Source organism: Phragmites australis, chromosome 5 (assembly GCF_958298935.1).
Source record: "Phragmites australis chromosome 5, lpPhrAust1.1, whole genome shotgun sequence".
In the NCBI taxonomy this organism is placed as follows: Eukaryota; Viridiplantae; Streptophyta; class Magnoliopsida; order Poales; family Poaceae; genus Phragmites; species Phragmites australis.
Genome location: NC_084925.1, coordinates 35,607,860 through 35,630,786, shown reverse-complemented (window position 1 = coordinate 35,630,786; position 22,927 = coordinate 35,607,860). Strand labels below are relative to the sequence as shown.

At 45.8% G+C, this 22,927-nt stretch overlaps 1 pseudogene; it reads left to right on the top strand.

Moving 5' to 3' along the window:
• The first annotated feature begins 10,510 nt into the window (after window positions 1–10,510).
• Window positions 10,511–13,030, top strand: LOC133917622 (probable serine/threonine-protein kinase PBL19; annotated as a pseudogene).
• The last annotated feature ends 9,897 nt before the right edge of the window (window positions 13,031–22,927 follow it).

Here is a 22,927-nt window from a genome sequence, read left to right as displayed (position 1 = left end):
ATAGCAACTTCACATCGGTTTTTTTAGCTATAGGTGGCAGAGAGAGAGGGCGAGGAGAGAGAGTGTACTAGCTCTTGATGAAGAGCTAACATCTAGTTAGACTGTGGCAGGCTCATGGGTCCCGGCTGTGGGAGGTGAGAGGATGAGGTGGGAAGGGGAGGAGGATTAAAAAAATCTAGTTGTGTGAGATCTATGTTTATTTTGAAGAGTATATGAGCTAAATTGTTAAAGTTATAGTCTTTTATACTATCTTTTAATTAGATGGAGATGAGATGATAAAATAAGAGCTAGCAGCTAGCTCAATTATTGGAGTTGCTTTAAAAGTCCAATATAATTTCACACATTTTTTTTTCAAACATGGCAGTAGTGCACATTTTTCACTTGCAAGATACCCTTTTCGTGGAAACTAATTTTATCGCCATAGTGTGACGCACATTTTCTCGTTGGCCCGGCCCGTTACCTCGCGCAGCCCAGCCCAACCCACTCCTTCCTCTCCCTCGCTGACAGCTTGGGCCCGCCTGTCATCCCTATCCCTCTGCTTCGCCCTTGCCGCGCGCAATTGCCGCCCGCGTCGCCCGATTTTGCCGCCCCGTCTCCGTGCCTGCGCCCACGATCTTGTAACCACCCCACTCTCTCTCTCTCTCTCTCGCGCGCCTATTTAGCTGCCCCAAACCACCCCCAACCAACATCTCCGCCCCTCACCTTTGCCGAGCACAATTGCCGACTGTAGAGCTCCATCGAGTGCCGTCTGCCGCAGTCGAGCCCTCTCTGGCGCTTCAGAGGTTGTCATCGGCTTCGCAGGAACGTGAGGAGTCTTCTCTGCTACCCCTCGATGTCGTTCCATCGCCGCACAACCCTTCCCGCCGAGCTCCGGTGGAGCACTGTCATCACCTCTACGTCGCCAACCCTTCCCGTTGCGTCCCGAAGCCCACTGACCGCCTCTTCGGCATCGCAGGACCCTGATAGAGCTTCGCCGACCTTTAATTTCGTCTCTCCGCCATTGGGACCATCATCCCGTCAAGCTTTGACCCCACCGCCTGCTTCTCTCCGTGGCCAGCCACCTCCAAGGCACCTTTGGCTGCCGTGAAGCCTTCGGTGAGGACCCCCATTGCATCCTCTTTTGATTGCGTCATTTCTCGTCGCGTTTGGTAGCCCGTAACGCTACATCGTGCGTCGCCGGTGATGCTCCGGCCATGCCCGCGGCGGCGGCGCCGTCTCTCTGTCGCTGCTGGCCGCCAATCCTCCCCCAAATGCCCTTGGCCGTCCGATCGTAGGTGCACGGTCGAGATTAGAAGCTTGGATACCCTTTCGCATTTTAAATCTCAATCGTCCGATCTAGATCGTGCACCCTAGATTTAAATAACCAAATCTCAGTCAGCCTTGCCATGTCAGTGCCATGTGGCACAGCCACATCAGCAGCTCTGTCCTACGTGGCAAGCCGTGTTAGCGCACCTAAGCCCAGTCAGCCGCATGGTAAGCTAGTGACGTCAACATGACACAATAATTAGGTTTTTCAATTCAAAAATAAATCCTTAAATCTCTAAAATTAGGTAATTTTACATATAGGCACCCAAACTTTTCTGTTTTCACAAAAGACCCTTTTCAACTCTTGTAATTTTACTATTAGCCCCATGTAGTTTTATTTAATTGCATATAGGTCCCTAAAAATTTACAAAATAAGTCCTTGGAACTTTCTATTTCTACAATTTAGCCCTTGTTCTTTCTCAGAAAGGCCCCCAAAGCTTCAAACCCATATAACTTTTCCGTTATAGCTCCGTTTTAGACGATTCTTGCGCTCTCGCGATTGTAGCAGCAAGTACTATCCGAGTAGGCTTTTTATAGCGCTTTGCTTCTATTTAGTGTATTGTTCTTAGATGTTTGTGCTTGCTTATTTCTGGTGTGCGTGATTACAATAGGAGACGAGCAGTACGTGAGCTTGCAGGACCAGATCTTTGAAGAGTTTGAGCAACCCGCTGCTGAAGGCAAGTGTCCTTGCTCACATTGATTCAATTGTAGGAAAGTGTGTCTTTTACTTTTCAATTGCATGCGTTTGTCAATATGAATCCCGTGTTTAGGGTTTATTAGTACTTTCCATGATTATCATTATCGCCAGTGTTGTAGTTGGGTGTCAAGGGTAGAAATGTTTAGTTGTGCTGTCAAGTCGGGTAGGATAAATGTTAAACTGACTAATGGTCTCTACAACATGAACCGGTTTGGATAATCTTTTGTTGCAATATGGAACATAGGGATCTAGGCAGGTTGGTTTGGTTGGTATGGTTGCTATGTGCGCATTGGGCGATGTGTATATACCTGCTTTAGATCCTAAGGACCGGTTCATGGACATGTAACCTGGTATAACAACACAACTATGAGGCTTATATGGTACATCTTGGTCGATTAATTGGATGTTCTACTTATTCTGTACGCATCAGTGGATGGTTGAGTGGCACAAGAGGGGGCATCTACAGTGTATGGAATCCCTATTAGTGGTGAAAGCTTAGTGGATGTTTACGGATTTGGAGGCACCTTATAAAGGCCTTGTAGTGACCTCTCGGCGCACACCTCGGAAGTGTGTAAGGTACTGACGGGTACCGGCAAAAGAGTTGATCACGACTCGTGGGTAAAGTATGCAAACTCTGCAGAGTATAAAACTGATCGATCAGCCATGCTCACGATCAAGAGCGGGCTTGGACTTCTTTCATGATTAGTGGGGATCTTGGATGGTTGGTTTTGGGTAGTCTGATGGTGGTACCCCGATGAGTTGGTAGCCGGATATGTGATATCTGGTGAGTCTGGTAATCGGATGGAATCCGATGAACTGTCCCTTTAATGTTGGTGTCGTCACACATAGTAAATAGAATTGTTAAGTCATTTTTGAGTCCTAGATTATGATGACATAGATGCAGTAAACCTAAGTCAAGCCTTTCTTGCCTTAAGCCTTCATGTCATGTTTTTCACACTTTCTGAGTACTCCATGTACTCACACTTGCCTTCTCCTGACCTCTTGATGCTGCTTAGAAGATGAGAACTTCGAGGACATCCTGGCTGATGGAGCTGAGTCCTAGGCAAAGGAGGTTTTCGACCTGAAGATCATGTTCTAGGATGGCGCTCCCCCGGACAATGCCTCTGGATGGATGGAAGACCCGCTATCGCTGGAAGTTATCTTAATGTTTTTCTTTAAGATCTACATGTCCTTTTGTAATGAATCTTATCGTTATGTAATAACATTGTTATGTTATCACTTATGAAGTCACCACATATATGAAACTTGATCCTAGCATACATGTGGAATGCATTTGGTTTGTTTTTTTGAAACCGGGTGTGACACATAGGTATGCCCTGAGATATTTGGAATGTATGTCAAACAACCATGCTTAATACGTGGCAAGTTCAGAGGCCTAGCCAAACAACTCAATTTTTAATGATTCCAGACATGAACTAAAAACATGCTGATTAAGAGTCGTTTGAAAGGTCGGTAAAATTCAAAAATAGGCAATATATCGGATTATCTTTATAGAAATAGATAGTATGATATCATATTTGTAATTATAATATGTGTATTCGACATCTTATTCACCGAATATAGGTTTTCAGTACACTGTGCATCGAAAAGGAGGGTCAGGTGTTTTTAGCACCTCATGTGTTGAATACAGCATAAACACATCGTATTTGGCACATGAGGTGCCAAAAACCCACTGTATTTGGCATATGAGGTGCTAAATACGGTGTGTAATGCCATATTCGGGACCTCATGTGCCGAATACAACCTGGCCCTAAGGCGTTGTCGCTTTTGCCACGTGCTGTCTCTTATCGCCTCTGCCGCGTGCTATCAGTGCAAGGGCCCTGCAATCAATCTGATTGTATGCGAGGGCTACGTACCTATCACCTGCAACTATCTACACTCACATCAGATATAGGACGGAAAGCAAATCCTATCTTTGCTTGCATGCGTCCATCTAATACGTGAACCGCAGCGGCATCAACATGCATGTTCCCTCTCTCCAGCTCTCTCTCAGTCTGCAACTACTAGTATTGATGAGCTTGTACTTCCATTAGTCTTTTTTCTTTGCATATCAATACTAAGTTTCTTTTAGCACTTATTACACCCATCACATAAGACAAAAGCATATGCGAGTTGAGTTTGTGTTGCTCAAAGACAATGCACGCTCGAGGGAGAGTTATTGTGATGTCAAGGTGGGTCTTAGGGAATCCTGTTGCGCATCTATGGAAAGCGTTCGCCAACAAAGAGAGAAAGAGTCGTGTTGTCATTTCATGCTTCAAACTCTGTCATGTGGTCACTTCGTGTCTAAATCCTGAGTCAGGATAGAGGTGTTGTTATTTTATGCTTAAAGCTCTAACATACGTATGAACATATCTCATGGTTTGAGCCAAAGCATATTAATGTTATCAATTGATAACTTTTTACAAATTGAAAATTATTTGCTAATTCGAATGTACATTTCAAAATGTCTAATTCAACATGTAGTCTCAAAGGCTATGGGCAGCCTTAACACTTGGACATGTTTGAACATGCACAATTTAAAGTGTAGTAGTCTTCCTAAAAATCATGTGTGTGGTAGATGGAGAAAGGTCATGCAACTATTTGAAGGTCATCCACCAAATGATCTAAGCAGGGATGCGTTCGATAACTGCTTACTAACATTTTTTCGTCCGCAGGCAACAAAATTGGGAGATGAACATGTACGAATCAGTTATTGTTGCTGAGGCCTGTGACCTTATCCCTGTTGCTAAAGTATGGAACAGTGTGGTAATATTCCCCCTTATATCATTGATCTCAAGATGCATAGTGCATAGTTGTTGAATACTTAGATCATCTCAAAATAGCGGTGGAAAGTGACGACGCAAATTAGTAGAAGAATGCCAGTTGTGCCAGTTAATGCTATCAGGGTAAGATGGTTGTCGTCTCCGAGGTGGTTATGAGAAGTTGTAAGGATGTGTACTAGCAAATCCACTATGATCTTCAGGGTCATCAGTGTCCTCTGGAGATGCAGGCCTCGAAGGGAGGGGTCATTGTGGCATGAAATCGTCGCCATCATTGTCATCTTGAGCTATCATAGTAGGAGCACGTCTTATTTCCTTGTTGGTTGTCACCGTCTCGATGTGGTGCTTGAACATCCTCTTGCATTGTTCATTGAACCTTCTCCTGTATTGATACTGGAACATCAAGGCATTGGTGGTATGAAATCATCATCCTCATAATTTTCTAGTTGAATAGTAGAGGGGTGCCCTTGTACCTCTTAGTTTCGCTGATCTTCATCGTCTTCTACGCAAACCAGACATCACACCCCCACCGAAGAGCATATACATCACCAAAAAGTTTGGGATATCTTTGTTGATCAACTTTGTGTCTTTCGGGAATGAGGAACGCAAAAGAGGAGCATTTGAATCAATGGAGAAAAGATAAGTAAGGTGACCAAATAGAAAATGACAAACATAAATGTGGGATGCATACTGGTCGAGCAACATTATTATCCTTCTTTGCCTCCTAGAGAAACTTAGCACAGAAGGATGGTCAGCTAGTTCGCACACCCTGAGATACCTTTAATGCTGCTAGTGTAAGAGGGCGCCCCTAAAGTTGTCGGTGGTTATATGTTGGAGCGAATTGGTTAGCGCAGAATAGAAGGATCTTGCATGCAATTTAGACATGACTTGAATTAGATCGTTCTCCTTGAAGGGATCATCATTCCCTTCACGTACAACCTGCAAGGAGGCATTAAGTGCTATATCAATCATTGTAGGTGTCCATAGAAAGCTTATACTATAAGATTCTGCCATAGATTTATTGATCCTAGACTACAACGTTCTGGCTCTGTACCAAAGCACGGATCCCTGAATATTTAAGAAACATTAAACAAGTATTAAATATCATAATTAATATGTAACAATACTTAAAAATAACAAATAAATAAAGTTATGTGCCATAATTATTTGACAAATATTAAATAAATTAAAAGTAATTACATTAACAATAAAGTGAATAAGACATAATAAAGATGACTGCGATAGTAAGCGAATAATATATGCATCATGAACAAGTATAAGTGCACCGAACAACTACACTGGCTACTCAACAAGAACGACGACACACGTAATCCCTAAGAGTGTAAGCGTTGGCGAGTGTGCGGCCCTCATCCTAGCGGCCTATGTTGGCCCCTACCACGTATGCATTTGCTCATTATCTTCATCGTCCTGCCCTGTGGGACCCTCACCGAACGTGTATCCATATCTGCTAACTTGACCCTACATGTACCATGATGAAGGATCCTCGTGCGGAAGTGTGGACGTCTCTAATATGTGCTTAGATGAAGTCTGGTGTGTCGAAGGCTCACCCTTCTGGTACCACTGTGAACCCGCAGTTGCATCGGGATAGTAGGGGTACTATCCGCTGAGGAGCTTGGTGAAGCTGGCAGCCTGCATTACAGCAGCCCAATCAAAAAACTTGCGCGCCGCTCCGTTCAAGCGTCTGCTGCGTGTAGTCAATGACATCCTCTTAGTCTGAGGATGTTGTGTCCACTGCGGGAGCTGTGAACCTAGTGTACACTGCTCGGGCTTAGGAGCCTGCGTGCACTCCTCCACCTCAGCACTAAAATGTTACACATGATGCTCCGCAGTTGAAGGTGCCTCTCGCGACTATGCTCGAACGGGTTCCCCATAGGCATTGGATGAACGCCTGCTGTTGGAGACACGGGACAGATCCATGGCTGATAGGTCGTACCCCCTCTAACACGGGGCACAACCACCAAGACTACATATAGTGAATAGCAAGCGAGACTCTCTCATCCTCATGTAGTCCCTGAGAGGGTTTCAATCCCTCTGCGTTGATGACCCGCTTGCTTCCCCACAAACTTGCTTCGTCTATGTATGTATCTCGTATGCCTCTTCGGTCAATATAAGATGAGGGCCATGTCAGTAATATAGAGGTTTAATCAATGAAAATCGTTAGAAGTACCGTATCACTTACCACAACATGAGATAGGCAGGCGCGTTCCTCGGGGAAGAGTCTAGGGGCTGGCTCTACAAGTCCGCTGAGTAAGGTGACACACGTGTGCGAACGATACCACAAAAGGTACTCCTAGTACGTTGCTTCTCGTATTGTCCAACAGGAACGACAACATTCACCGCAGCTGACTTCGTCCACCTTTGTATGTGCTCGACGTTCACGGATCCCTAGTCCTGCATGCCTTCACTCCTTTGTGTGCTTCTGCTGTATGCGACATAAACAATTATAATTTCTTAACATAGATCACCTAAGGTACTAATGCTACCTACAATAACACACTTACTTGTGCGCCCGTTCGACATCTTGTGGGGAAAGTACTAGCACCACCTATCCGTACCCGAACTATCTTTATACACGCTCAGGAGAATATACTTCCCCGTTATTCATGGTACAACAAGAAACATCTGGTCATCTATAAGTTTGAGTCACACAAACAAGAGTATGCGATAAATCATCCAGTCGCATTTTTGGCCACTCGTGCCATACGCCATGGATTTCATTCCATGAGATCAAAGCTGAGGACATCCAGTCACTGATCACCTGAGAGTAGCTACTATGGTCTTGCTACTGACTCCATCTCAACCCAACATGAATCTATCGGTACCCCATCATAGGCCTCATGCCATCTGCAACGTCATTAGAGATAGGGACTGGATAGTAGCTATTACTCACATAAGGTCGACAAACCAGAAGATACTCCTAGCTCAATAGCTATAAGAGGTGTAGGCAGTCTGTAACATATCTCTTCTTCTTTAACCATTGGATTGTAGCACACAATCCTTGATAGGTTGTAGCAAACACAAGAGATCCCCAAATGTAAGATATTAGCTCATAAAGATGTGGCGTGAGCTGACCCGCTAATCATACAATATGAGGGAAAACATAATCGTCTGCCATGTTGCAGAACATGATGACTCTTAGCAAGATGTATATATACACTGTATAGTGTTGCATAATTGTAGCATCGTTCATATCCGGTGGGTATGAACTGAACTGTGACAGTCCATGAATCTAGGGCATGGAGAGTCCAACATCCTTCATGTCATATTGCACACCAAACCCACAAGATACAAAGGGTCAATGAAGCTTAAATAACACTAGAACATTTGAAGTGTATTGCATAACATATAATTACCTACCCTCAACGTAGCCCTTTCACTGCTCCTTTATTGATCATGGAACTAACATGGCGCCCCTGATCGGTAACCCTATCAACATAGCCATGTCCCTCAATGTTACGACCATCTTACCAAAAGAAAAGTGTAACAATGCGTCTCAAAACATCACCGGTCAATAAGGCCTGTGAGTAGTGTCGTTTCAATCAGTGGGAGAGGTGTCCTACCACCGCCAGTGTGAGCGAAAGGTAGTAGTTCTGCCCGTACGAGTGGCTCATGAAATTGAGGGTTTAACTTCTTAATCGTGTAGACACTCTGAGCATGTAACAGAAGCAACTCCTTAATTACATGGACACTCCATAACAGCATTACCACGATCTCAAAAATAGCCTGCCATCCTATAAAATATGAGTTCAATAATAACACACAATGAGAGGCACCTATACTCTTTAGAGCATTGTTAAATGCCTCAACTATATTTATTATCATGAATATCAGTCTACAGTGTTGCCCAACCCGCTAGAGAGACTACTGAAGGCTTATTTTTTCGACATGAGGCTGATGGCAATGCCAAGCGTCGTAGCTTATGTGCTGGAGATGCTCAGATCGTACCCATTCAGTTGTTTACACCTTATTACGTGACAGAATGCAACCAAGCCAAAATACGGGCGCTCGATTTCCTCGCCCGCAAAACAGCCAGCGATTTAACTTGCTTTGTACTGCATGATGCCAAATTTTTATTGGTCGTCCAAATATGAGATGCAATCTAAATGAGTGCTAAAACAGCTGCGACGGCTAAAATTTAGCATGGCATAACCAAACAGCTCCTTAGCTTTGCTGCTATCGGTTTTGTAGACTCTGGCTTTGTTTTACGGGGCAGAATTAAGACAGCGGATGTATGCTAAAATGTGGCATGGATTCCCACAAGCAATGCCCGATGTGTGGTCGTGAGCAAAGAGGTCTGACAAATCGTCTCCTGTGGCAATGTGCTTTCGCCCGGCAACTCTGGCATCAACTCACTCTCTCTATTGCTAGTAGGGATAACAATCAAATATAGTAGTATAAGCAGTGCTTATTTATATCTATACTTGTCGGTTTTTTATCTATCCATGGATATACCTACGAATGCTAGCGGGTGAAGAGCCAGCTCCGAACCTGTTACCTACAGATATTGTTACCCACGGATATACCTATTTACCCATGAAACGGCGTGACGATGTGGTGCAGCGGCGGCGGCAAGACAGGGCAGTGGGGTGGGTCGGGGTAGGGTGGGGCAATATGGTAGGGTGGTGCGGGGAGGCATGGGCCAACAGTGGTGAGATGGGGGGCCGAGGCGGTGCGACGCAGGGCGGCGGTAGCGAGATGGGGCTACGACGACACTATAGGGTAGGCCGAGACAGAGTATTTATACGATGTAAAATGTTAGAGTTTGAAGGTGAGATATTTATATGACGGGTATACACGTTTCACGGATATGGATATACCTTGCCCATACCTATTTATCCGTCGAGTAGTATTTTTTACCCACAAATATATTCGTAGGTACCATTTGCTACCTATACTCTGTTCTATTTGAATATTTACCTACAGTTAAATGAATAATCAAGATAAATTGTCATTCTTAATTGCAGTGTTGCTTGGTGAGTACGATGACCGAAATGGCAGTCAGCCAGGTCAGCTACACGGCGTGTCTAGCACCAATCGCGCCACAATAAGATAGGACTGAATTTCGTTGTGCGAAAAATGTTCTCGTGAGAGTTTGAACACTTTGAAGTTCAGAACAACTAAACAACTTGCTAACCCTAAGGAAACACTGTAACTAGCCTAACTAGGTTGGATTGGATCAGATAAGATGACCAGTTTGGTACGTAAATTAGAAAAGAAATAAAAAGGAGGCAGGTAGGGAGTGAAAGTTATTGCAGTTTGCAGTTGCAGCCCCGCCCCTCTCCTCTCATGTTGCTCTCCATGCACCTTTGGTTTGACTCCTCGATTTTCATATAATTTTCTGCTCATGGCTAGGACAAGAAGCGTGACTGGGTTGTTTGTTTGGTTTTTTTTTTATAGTTTGTTTTTGATTTTTAAAAGTTATTTTTAAATTTTAGCTATTACTTTTTACAATAATTTTTTAACTTTTCGGTATATAACTTTTAAAAAAAACTACCATCAGCATAACTTCTCATATTCCAATTTATTTTTCTTCCTAAAGTAAACTTCTGATTCTTTAAAAATCACTTTTTAACAATCTCATTTATTTAAACTTCTAGAGAAAAAGCCGGAGCAAAAACAGCCAACAAACAAATACTGAATTCCTGTGTCTCCCAGCTTCCTGTTCACCTTGAACTAGTTGGGAGTATAGCGTCAAACAAATCTGCTTCAAGTTTTTGGCATCTTCGGTTCGGTGGGCTTGCGCTGCCTCCTGTCAGAGTTGTTGGCTCGTCGCGTCCAACCGTGCGAGAGATTGGTCCCTCCAAACTCCAAAGTTTGTTGGTTTTGATCCGTTTCATTTCTAGGCACTGGCACTGCTCCTGACTCGGAAAAGGAGGAAACGAGAGGCTCTGTTCCTATCGACACAAGGTGCTCGATGTCGTCGCAAATTGAGGTCTTGGGGTGGAGGCGATGGAGAAAACGAGGCAAGAAACCACCACGAGCTGAGCCCCGCCGCCTTCTTGCGCCAAGCAATGGGCTGCTTCGGCTGCTTCAGCAACAAGATCAAGAAGGGCAAGGGCGAGAAGCGGCGCGAGGGGCCGGCGCCGGCGTCTCCGGCGGCCGCCTCGTTCCCCTCCACCGTCTCCACGGCGCCGCGCTCCAACCTGTCCTGCTCCACGGTGTCGTCGGCCGTCGGCACGAGCCAGTGCGAGGACTCGAGCACGGCCGTGCGGCCGGCGGCGAGCAAGTCGTCGGGCTTGGTCTCGGTCTCGTCGGCGCGGAGCATCCCGGAGCTGTACGAGGAGAGGGGCGCCAACAGCCTCCGCGAGTTCGGGCTCCGGGAGCTCCGGGCAGCGACCAGCGACTTCAGCCGGCTGCTCAAGGTCGGCGAGGGCGGCTTCGGGAGCGTCTACAAGGGCGTCGTCCGGCTTCCCGGCGGGCCCACCGGTGGCACTGTGGTCGTCATCAAAAGGCTCAACCCCAACGGCCACCAGGTACGTTTCTTGGCTCACCGTGTCATGTTGTCTTGGTTCATCATGAATTTCTCAGCATTTTACAGTCTGTCGCTTGCCATTTACATTACTTTCTTTGTGTAATAGCGTAGAACAACTATGAAATTTTGTTTTGCTTTCTAAATTGGGACGAAGTTTGCATAATTGTGTAACTTCTTTTTCACTAATGGCTCAAAGCCTTACGGTAACATGCAACCTTCTAAAACAGCATACTAACTTACATGTATGATAAGCAATAGTAATGTTGGTATTTCAGAAGTTCAAAGTTCTTCGATGTTGCTTATATTCACCTGTGACACATATTTTCAGCTTAACTAATTTGCATGAATGAACTGATGTGCTACTTTGTTAGGACTCTTTCAGTAATTTGACTCAAATCATTTTGGCTCCTACTCCCGCCTTGATCAGGGTCACAAGCAATGGTTGGAAGAAGTTCATTTTCTAGGGGTTGTTGAGCACCCGAACGTTGTCAAACTCATTGGGTACTGCACAGCTCAAAGCGAGCGAGGTCCTCAGAGGCTGCTCGTCTATGAGTTCATGTCAAACAAGACCCTGGACGACCATCTGTTCAACCGAGCATACCCTGTCCTTCCATGAGACATCAGGTTGGAAATTGGCATCTTCCCTTGACATGCAACCTGTCAATATGATTTGATTTTGTTTCTGGAAAGAACTGAGAGATGTCTTGTGTTTGATCGTTGGAACTCATGAAATATTTACAGGTCATATATCGCAATTTCAAAGCTTCCAATGTCCTGCTGGATGAGGAGTTTAGAGCAAAACTTTCCGACTTTGGATTGGCAAGGGAAGGGCCATCAGCAGGTCAAACTCGCGTGTCTACAGCGGTATGTGTTGATTTTACTTCTAGATCAAAATAATAGAGTTTCCTCATGCTTTGTTACCATGTTATGGAATTTTTCCTATTGAACGCTGATTCCATATCTCAATCATAACAATTTGCAATCGGGTTATGGGGACCTTTGGGTATGCAGCTCCCGACTATGTTGAGACAGGCCATCTCACTACAAAGAGTGATGTCTGGAGCTTTGGAGTGGTTCTATATGAGATCCTCACTGGACTGAGATCAATGGAAAGGAACCATCCCAAGAACGAGCAGAAACTTCTGGAATGGGTGAGACAGTATCCCATTGAGAGTAAGCAGTTCAGCAAGATTATAGATACAAGGCTCCAAGGCCATTACTCTAAGCAGGGCACTAGAGAACTTGCCAAGTTGGCCAATAGTTGCCTTGCAAAGCACAGAAAGGACCGTTCGACAATGAGAGAGGTGGTCGAGAGCCTGAAGCAAGCGATGCAGCACAAGGAGCTGGATGGCGATGTGGGCGCTTCAGGTGAGAGTTCACCACCCCATGAGGCGTCTGGGAAACTAACAGCTGAGGATGTTGCCGTGGCGTCAGCAAGGCGGTGGATGCTTCACCTGGCTGCCCTAGGTGAGAATGCAAACATCTTTGCAAGGAGGAGATTCATGCTCATGAGGGCTGTGGCTGCTCCAACTCCTACATAATTTGTGATCTTTTCTTTTGACTCTGTAATTTCTGATGCGACTATGAAGATAGGATCATTAGCAATGTTTGACCCCTTATCAGTGCATATCATTTAGATGATCCAACATTTTTTTTCCTTTCCATATGTACTTTCTATAGGTTGAGTAAGTCCGAGACTCGGGCTTCGCTATGTAAAGGGTTGTTTGTACTCAAGATCATGGGTATGAAATGCAATTCCACTTCCTATGTTTGACTGCAACTTTAGACCTTGTAAAGGTGCCATATTCTTCCTTTTCATTACTCAATACCACCTTTTGCCATTGACTAACAATTCTGTAGTCGCTAACAATGTTTTTAAGGCCTTCTATTTAAGGATATAAACACAATGTTGTGCTCTATTTTTGTGCATGATTTCAGCCTGTAAAGTTAAGATCATAAAAGATCCGTTATACTTCTACAACATAAATTATAGAGAACCTTTACAGTACACCATGATATTAGATGGGGGAGAGTATCATTGTTGTAATCCAACCGTCCATTTTAGTAGGTATTATTGTAATTATCTTGGTACCCTTAGGGGTAATTACGTCATTGACTGACCAGACTTCGGACCTTCGCCACCCATCATCGACCGGCCGACGGAGAGTGAAAACCCTAATAAATGAAATGAACAGAATAAGTGAAAGCTTATCCGAAGAATAAATTAACATTTTGACCTTCCCTAATTAAACATATAATTTACAAGTTTATCATGATTTTTTTTCCAATCCTACCCTTATGATACCCATGATACTCTTTAATGATACTCATGATACTGATGGACGATAGAGTATCATTGGGTCAATCTAAACCACCTGATAAAGAAAATGGACGGCATGTACTCATTTAGGTGTACTGTAAAAGTCTTCAAATTATAAGTGATGGATATGTGTCATGATTTATAACATGTACTAAGCACAACAATGGAAAATAGCTATTTTACATTAGAATGCTGTAGTTATTTGTTGATCAAGAGTTACATCATATAGTGCATACTGCAACATAGCCTCAACAAATTATTGAAAATACAATTTATTATTGAATAGAAACGAACTTGAAACCTAACTGACCTTCAGTGTATGGCCACCGGAACAATAATTTTTCTGCAATCGGGAAAGTTGAACCCACACGGTTATCCCTAAATCTGTAGCACTTGATATTCACTGAGTATGGGCCAATACCCACACGGTTATCTTCCCCTCCAGCAAAGCTGAGCGTGTAGGGTGCAATTTCAAACTCGGGACTGACACCAATCGATGTGCTGGACACAGATTTTAGCACGCCATGCCACTCAAACTGAATGGTGAGCAGCTGTGTCTCAGTCTGGCTGCAGACCAACTTTGAAGTTTAGCTCCCTTATGATATATGTGGAAGCCAAGTATGTTCGGATGATACTTACCAGCTCTCCACACCTCAATGGGAATATGTACCCTTGGTAGTCAACATTGCTATTGGATTCTTCAAGGTAAAACTGCATATTAGTCACCCAACACCATCATAATCTCTTTCAGTTTTGCCCCCACGGTCGAGTCGGCCTTGGACACGCCTCCAATGGCCCTTCTGGCGTCCGAGGTCGTGGTCCCTAGCCCTTGCAGCGACGCCGACGACCGTGAGCTGATCCTATCTTTGGCCCACTCTCTCCGCGTTTACCCTTCCAAGTCGTGTCATCTGGTGTACCGAAGGCGCCGCTCGTGCGCAACTTTTGCGCCTGCACTGCTGGGGCCAGCGCCGATGTTCTTACCAACCCCGTTGGCGGCGTCGCTACCGCCCTCGCCTTTCTCACCTTCGAACGAGGTGGAGGGTGATTTCCTTGCTCGGATGTCCTCGCCAACAACTGCGGTGCTCCATACGCAGCACATGCCCAAACGCCGAGCAAAGACATCAGCAACAACTGCAGTCCCCTCCAGGAGAAGTTCTCGGTTGGCGGGGTATAGTCATGCACCCAAGGACAATGCGGTCCATCGGGCGCAGTTTGTCCTCATGAAGAAACTGGGGATCATCGTTGAGGAGGAGTCCATCGAACATGAGGCGCAAGACAAGTATGCGAGCCTTTTCAACAGACCTCTCTCCCGCGCTCACTTGATCGCTCTAGGCGTGCTGTTTGGTTGGGCCATGCCGGATGTTGATGAGCCCATGGCTCCTTCAAATACGATCAATACTATTAATATTCCTCAAATCATACAAGGTCCAATTACAAGAGCACGTGCGCGACAATTAAATCACCAGGTGAACTCGTTTCTTGCTGTTCATTCTTTCTTGGATGGATTACTATTAAATTCTTATGATGTTTTATTGCTTATGAATGTGGGAGAAGCAACACAACCTTACCCAGACATCACCCCTCGAAGGCCAAGTCTAGTCAGACTCGAGGTTGAGCTCTAGTCGTGGTCGTGGTCGAGTCGCAGGACAACACGTCAGTAAAATAGGCATAACTCTCTCATACGAAATCTATTTTAGGCAATTTTGGACATTCTGGAAAGCTTACGATGAGTCCTTTCCAATAGATATGAGATTGACCAAATATTCCTTATAGTTTAGTCAGGGTCAAAGAAATAAGGTGCTGCTCCATCATTTTGGACCTAGTTGGGTCTTGTAATCGTGTCAGGGTCAGAGTCCAGGTTGTGTACGTCTCTTTTCATGGCTGCACAACCCTAGATTGACCTCCTCACATGCCATATATACACAGTAGTCATCGTAGTTTAGGCTTGGGTTTTGCTTAGATTATTTTGTTTTATACAGTTTCACCGCTTGTTTGGTTTGTGGAACTCCAACTCGAGCACTTCATTGGTAATTAACAATATTCAGATTGCATCTACCTGTTCTTGCTTGTGTTCTCGATTCGTTTGCAGGAAAATCCTTCTTGGTGAGGTCAACTGTGTCTTGGCACGGTTGATAACCACGGAGTAGTGGTGTAGTGGTTGCGAGGATTCTCGATCTGTTCTGTTCGGAGCCTTTGGATCACTAACGTCGAAACTCCACCAATCGACTTACCATATTATCTTTCAGAAGATCAGACAAACGCGCATTAGATGTCGATGAAGTCCGCTCCACTGACTTCCTTGAGGTTGTGTGCTGATTGTTCGGGTTGTTTGTATTGTGAAACTGGTCGTGTTTTCTTTTGTTTTCCTAATGGATGTCGCAAATATCCTGGTTTGGAATGTTCGTGGCCTAAACAAGCCGTCGTGCGATGACTCAGTGCATAAGGTCGTAGGCTCTACAAGGCTGGACATCGTTTGTTTCCAAGAGACAAAGATAGCGGCCATGTCTACTTCAATCCTACTCTCCACCCTTAGCTCTGAATTCGAACGCCATGTGGCGTTGCCGACTAATGGGTCGCGCGGAGGTATCTTGATGGCATGGCGAGGAAGTGTGTGCACCACCATCTCCTCCCGGGTTGATTCCTTCTTCGTATCAGTTCAATTCATGAACATGGACGATCGCCTTTGGTGGTTCACATGTGTGTACGGTCCGTAGCTAGATGCAGAGAAGATACAGTTCCTTCAGGAGCTTCATGATGTCCGCTCGGTCTGCCCGGGACCGTGGGCTTTGGCCGATGATTTCAATCTAATATATAGGTTGGTGGACAACAACAACAACAATGTCAATCGTGCTATGATGGGACATTTTCGCTGCCTCCTGGACGACCTTGAGCTGCATGAGATCGAGCTCCTGGGTAGAAGGTACACTTGGTCGAACGAGCGTTCCTCGCTGGCCCTGATGCGCCTGGACCGCGTGTTCTGCACTGTCGACTGGGAGGACCTCTTTTCGGATTGCCTCTTGCAGAGATCCACGACTGGTGTCTCTGATCACTGCCCTCTTGTCTTAGAGCTGAGAGACAATATCAGGGGAAAAGCGCGCTTCCTTTTAAAGAGCTTCTGGCCCGCTCTCGAGGGGTTCCATGACGCGGTGCTGCGTGCTTGGTCATCTCCGGTGGAGGCCGTTTGCCCGGTTCACCGATTAGCCTTGAAACTCGGTGGTCTTGCCTGGGACTTGCAGGCTTGGAGGCAGCGAAAGCTCGGTAACATGAACTCCCAACTCCACTTGGCTCGTGATCTTCTCCACCGGCTAGAAATTGCACAGGACAGGCGGCCCTTGTCCAGGTTGGAGATTTGACTGCGCCCTCATCTCAACAAGCACTGCCTTGGCTCTGGCCTCCCTCCAGTGCACAATAGTGTGCTCCCGGTCACGGATTTCTTGGCTACAAGATGGGGATGCCAACACTTCCTTCTTTCATCTACACGCCCGCTATCGGAAACGAAAGAATGTCATGTGGGATTACTACAATGATATTTTTGGCACCCCGTACCAAAGACACTGTACTCGTCGCCTTCAAGTGTTTCACCAGGCAGGTTATGATCTGGCCACCCTAGACCTACCGTTTGAAGATTCTGAAGCGTGGGAAACTATAAAGCAATTGCCGCCAGTCAAGGCACTCGGTCCGAACGAATTCACAGGTCATTTCTATAAAGAATATTGGCTCATAATCAAAGAAGATGTCCTTGAGGCGCTGCATGCTTTGCACGGCGGTGATGCCAGAAAGCTACACCTTGTGAATCGGCCATCTTGGTTCTCATCCCCAAAGCACCGGACGCTGAACATGTGTGAAACTTCAGATCGATTGCCTTGGTTCATAGCTTTGAGAAGTTGGTCACCAAAATTCTCATGAACCATCTTGCGCTGAAGCTCCCATCAATGGTTTCGGTCAATCAAAGTGCATTCATCAAAGGGCGATGTATTCATGACAACTTTCTTCTAGTCCAGCAAATGGCAAAGTTCCTTCACAAACAATGGTTGCCTCGGATACTTCTCAAACTCGACATTACAAAGGCCTTCAACTCGGTCTCCTGGCCGTTTCTGTTGGAAGTGCTGGACCACCTGGGGTTCGGTCATCGTTGGAGGAACATGATGTGTGTGTTGTTGGCATCCTCCTCAATGCGTGTTCTTCTCAATGGTTGCCCAGGGGAGTTTATTGAACACCGTTGTGGCTTCCATCAAGGTGATTCGCTGTCACCAATGCTTTTCATACTAGTAATGGATGTGTTGAACTCTTTATTCCTCATGGCGTTGGTGGAGGGTCTTCTACACCCGTTGGCCAACAGGAACATTGGCCACCGGCTCTCTATGTATGCGGATGACGTTGTGTTGTTTATTCATCCGATGACTAGCAACCTCTCATTGACCAAAGCCATCGTTCGCTCCTTTGGGAGGTGTCTGAATTGCAGACCAACATGCTCAAGACCTCCATCATTCCAATTCAATGCTGGGATTCTGATCTTGAGCTCGTCAGAGCGGAAATGCCATGCACGGTTGTCAGTTTTCCTTGCAAATATTTGGGCTTACCTTTGTCGACTTGCAAGCTGCGCAGAGCTAATTTGCAGCTGCTCATCAACAAGTTTGATGACTTGCTACCAGGATGGAAAGTGGGCTTGCTCAATACCGCTAGGAGATCCATCTTGGTTTGTGCCGTCCTCACAGCAATCCCCATCTATACGCTCCTTGCCTTGGAGGTGCTGAGGTGGGTGCTCAAGGCCCTTGATAAGAGACGAAGGGCTTTTCTCTAGAAAGGTAGAAAGCATGTTCATGGTGGACTTTGTGCTGTTGCCTGGAGTCAAGTGTGTCGGCCGTTGGACCTCGGAGGCCTTGGCATACATAACCTTGAGCTCCTAAGTTGGTCCCTTCGGATGTGATGCCTGTGACTACTGAAAACACAGTCGGATCGCCCATGGGTGTCCTTTGGAACTGTTGTTCATGCCAATGCCTAGGCGATCTAGTGGATCGTCTAACAAAAGTAGCCCACTTCATACCGGTCAAAACAACCTATAGAGGGGACAAATTGGCGGACTTTTATATTGACAATATTCTGAGGCTGTACGGAATCCCAAGCAGGATCATCTTCGATAGAGGACCCCAGTTCACATCGAGATTTTGGAAAAGTCTACATACTGCTTTAGGAACTGCACTGGATTTTAGTTCTGCTTATCGGCCACATACTGATGGTCAGACGGAAAGAGTAAACCAGATCTTAGAAAATCTTATGAGAGCTTGTGTGATAGCTTATGAAAAAGACTGGGAGAAAAGTCTATCATTTGCGGAGTTCTCATACAACAACAGCTTCCAAGCTAGTCTAAAGATGTCGCCTTTTGAGGCATTGTATGAAAGGAAATGTAGAATACCTCTACTATGGTTAGAAGTAGGAGAGCTTACAGTCTTTGGACATGTGTTAATAAAAGATGCAGAAGAAAGAGTTGCTAAGATCAGAGAAAATCTAAGAGAAGCTCAGAGCAGACAGAAAGGTTATGCAAATAACCGAAGGAGAGACTTTAGCTTCAAAGTTGGAGACTACGTCTACCTCAAAGTATCCCCAATAAGAGGCACCCGGAGATTTCAAGTTCATGGAAAACTAGCACCTAGATATTGTGGGACCTTACGATATACTTGATAAGATTGGAACAATGGCTTATGAGTTAGCACTTCCAGAAGAAATATGCGATGTGCACAATGTATTTCATATCACATAGTTAAAGAAATGCTTGAGAGTTCTAGAAGAATAGACCCCCCCCCCTAGAAATTATGGATCTACAACAAGATATTTAGTATGAGGAGAGATCCATCCGGATCTTGGACGTGTTAACCCATCAAACCAGAAGAACAATAGTCAGGTTCTGCCGAGTACAGTGGAGTAATCACACAGAAACAAAAGCTACATGGGAACGCGAAGAGGATCTAATGAATGAATTTCTGAACCTCTTCAACGAGCTTTCCAAATCTCGAGGTTGAGATTCTGTTTAAGTGGGGTAGGTCTGTAATATCCTGAGTTTAGCATATTAGTTAATTATGAATTTTCACTTCAAAATAATTTTTTTTGTGATTAATTAGGCTAACTAAAATCAAAGAAATATGTATATGAATGTATATATATACTAGTATGTATACATTCATATATATTAAATGTATTAAGTTGACATGGTATTCCAAAATACACTAATTTTTTTTCCAAAATAATCTCTACATTAAATTGGTTGATATGTGTCGGTTTATGGTTTTATGGTTCTTTGTGTAGAGATTTGAAATTGAATGTCTCTCAATTTCAAATCTATTCTTAGTTTCTATTCAACCAAAATCCAAATTGAATTCGAATCCTCCCTCAAGAATCAAGATCCAAGTCCAAATCACAATTCAAATATGTTTATTTGAATTGATATTAATCCAAAGTCAAATCCAAAGTCAAATACCTAAATTTGAATTTAAATCTAATTCCTTATTCCATTTTCCTTTTTCTCTCTTCTCGGGCCGAACCTCTTTCCCTTCTCTCTCGTGCGCCCCACGGCAACTGGCTCGACCTTCCTTTCTTTCACCCCTCCCTCCTTCGCCGCACTGGGCCACGATCGCGGTGCTCGGCCCACTGGGCCTACTCGCCCTCGAGCTGGAATGCCCGCCTGCGCGCGTGCCCACGCCAGCGTGGTCGTCCACGCGTTGCACATCGGTTGGCCGCCCGCCCGGCCTCCTTCTCCTCCTTCCTCCAGCATGACACTGTGCCGACCGCCATTTTCCCCTTCGGGAAAATATCCCCGCCCGGCCCCCGCGCCCTCGCTCTGTCTCTTCTCTCTTCTCTCTCTCCACCCATGCCCGTGCGCCCATGCCTCTGTGCTGCGTGACTTTTGCGCCTACGCAGGCACATGGATGGTGCAGAGAGCTCGTACCATGGGAAAAGTGGTGGGCACTGCCCTGCCACCTCACTGTTGCGCTGCCCACCAAATTCCGCTCGACGTCACGCGTAATCGCCTCTTTGTGCACCCCCTCCCCTCTATAAATAGGGCCCCCGGTCTCCCTCTCTCTCCCTTTCCCCGCTTCGCCACGCCACCTAGCCGCCATCACCATTCACACCACCACACCTCCACCATCGCCAATCCACCGTCCATAAGCCACCGAGGGGCTCTGGGGAGCCACCGCGGACCCTGTGTCATTGTACGTTCACCAGAAGCCCAACGGGAGGCCATCTGAGCCGAAGCTGAGCCGTCCGCTGCTTCGATTCCGTCGTTCCGCCGTCCCGCTTCTCCCTGTCTTCAAGCTCAGTGATCCTTCTAGCCCCCCCTCACGTCTGTGTAGATAGCATGTTGTCGCCCCGAGCTCTCTGTTAGCGTGTAGCCACGCGCCGCGGTGCTTATTGCCTTCTGCCACCGTGTGATGGTTGCTACCGGCGTGCTGATGCTTCGTGTGTGTGACCGGCCATCGTGTCATGATGCCAAGGGCCCCTTTTCCTTGTAGGTTGGCACCTCCTAGTGTAGGGGAGGTGCTGCCCGATTTTGCCTGCACCGCTACCCCCTCTCTGGCCATCGTTTGGTATCGCTCTCATTGCCGGCTGCCATCGATCAACCCCCGGCTGAATTCCCCGTCGCGTATAGATCCCCGGCGTGGACTTACCATCATGAAACCCTGGCCAGAGCATGTTGCCAATGAGCATTCTAGCACGGCTCCGTCTCAATTCCTCGCCGCCGATCACTTTCCCCCCTCCCCTCTGCTGCTCGCGCACGGACCGAGCATAGGCCGTGGCTCGGCTTGGACGAGTGTGCCACGACTCGACCCGGTCACAGTTGGCCACCAGGCCAGCCCAGCTGCTCGCTGCCTGTGCCTCAATGAGCTAGCCTAGCTCTACAACCCTTTAGCCACCAGCCCAAGCTCGAGTGGGCCTGCACTATATGGCCTAGTACTGTGTAGCCCAAGCTTGGTGCGGTGCATCCAGGCCCGGACCTGGCCCATCCAAGCCCACTTTGACCCAACCAGTATTGTTCTTGTGGGTCCAAACTACTATTCAGTGGGTCCCACCCATGGGCCCCACCTATGAATAGTGTAATTTCATAATTTCCCGATTTAATTTTAGATTAAATATTTCAGAGTCATACCTTCTTTGTTCTGGCTCCAATTTCGGTAATCTATCACCAAAATTCATCTAAATTCGATATCTACCTATCCATCATAATGTGATATACATTAGGGCTCATTTGGTTTTTTATTTTGTGTTATTTGATTCTTCTCTAGTGTCGCCGTTATTTATCGTGGTCGCAATTGTAGAACCACCAGATTTCTGCGAGTGCTACGCTGGGAGCATCATGAGCGAGGAAGACCCTAACTATAACCAAGGCTTTGAAGAAATCCTCAGAGAAGGAAAGTCCTATCTCCTTGATCATATTGAATCTATGTTTTCAACTAATCTACAGGATCAACTAAAACTGGACTTATATCGCATGTGCTATGTATTGTGTTTTTACAAACTACTTGTGGTACTTAATCCTATTAAACACTTGCCATGCCATAAATGTTACCATCCAAAGTGCATATCACCCTAGGATTATCTGTTATTATTTATGTTAATGATAGATGACATCTTGATATATATCATGCTTAGGATTGAATACATCTCCTCGGAGATGTCGCTTTTAAAACACGTCTCTGCGGAGATAAGAATTACTGTTGTTAATGTTAAACTCATATACCATAGATCCTTAATGGATATTAATTCTTGATGGTTGTGAGATCCTTGATGTCATTTGGGATATGGTGAGAGGTGTGTAAAAATGGGTGAAAACTGTTTGGCGAGGGCAGGTGGAGTAGTATTCTGGATGAGGATGCTCCTGGGGGCTTGAGTCACTCATGTGGTGTTTATTTTCAGAAGATACCTACCCTGGCCGCTTAAGGACCGAGCCTTGCGCCGTCATGCTTAGCCACCCCCGTGCAACCATGCGTCCTGAATAAGCAGGACTTGACTTTTCTTCACTGGACTGAGTTGGACATCATACTAGGAGGCTGAGAACAGTAAGCAATCAAGTGTCCATCTGTCTCTCTGTTTGAAGGTTGCTAGTACCAGTCTAGGCTTAAAAAGGGGACTTACCTTCAGTATATGGGCTCTGGTGCTTAGGGGTAAATCTCGTAGAAAAGCCTAGCAGGAAAGGTGTTTGGAGTGTCTCGATATGATTCGCTCCTCCGCTTGCAACGGTTGGAGACTGATCATATCGCGTGGGTACAGTGTAAAACCTCTGTAGAGTCCACGGTCATGGACTTGCAAAGATATGGTCACGCTTGAATAGACTCTGGGTG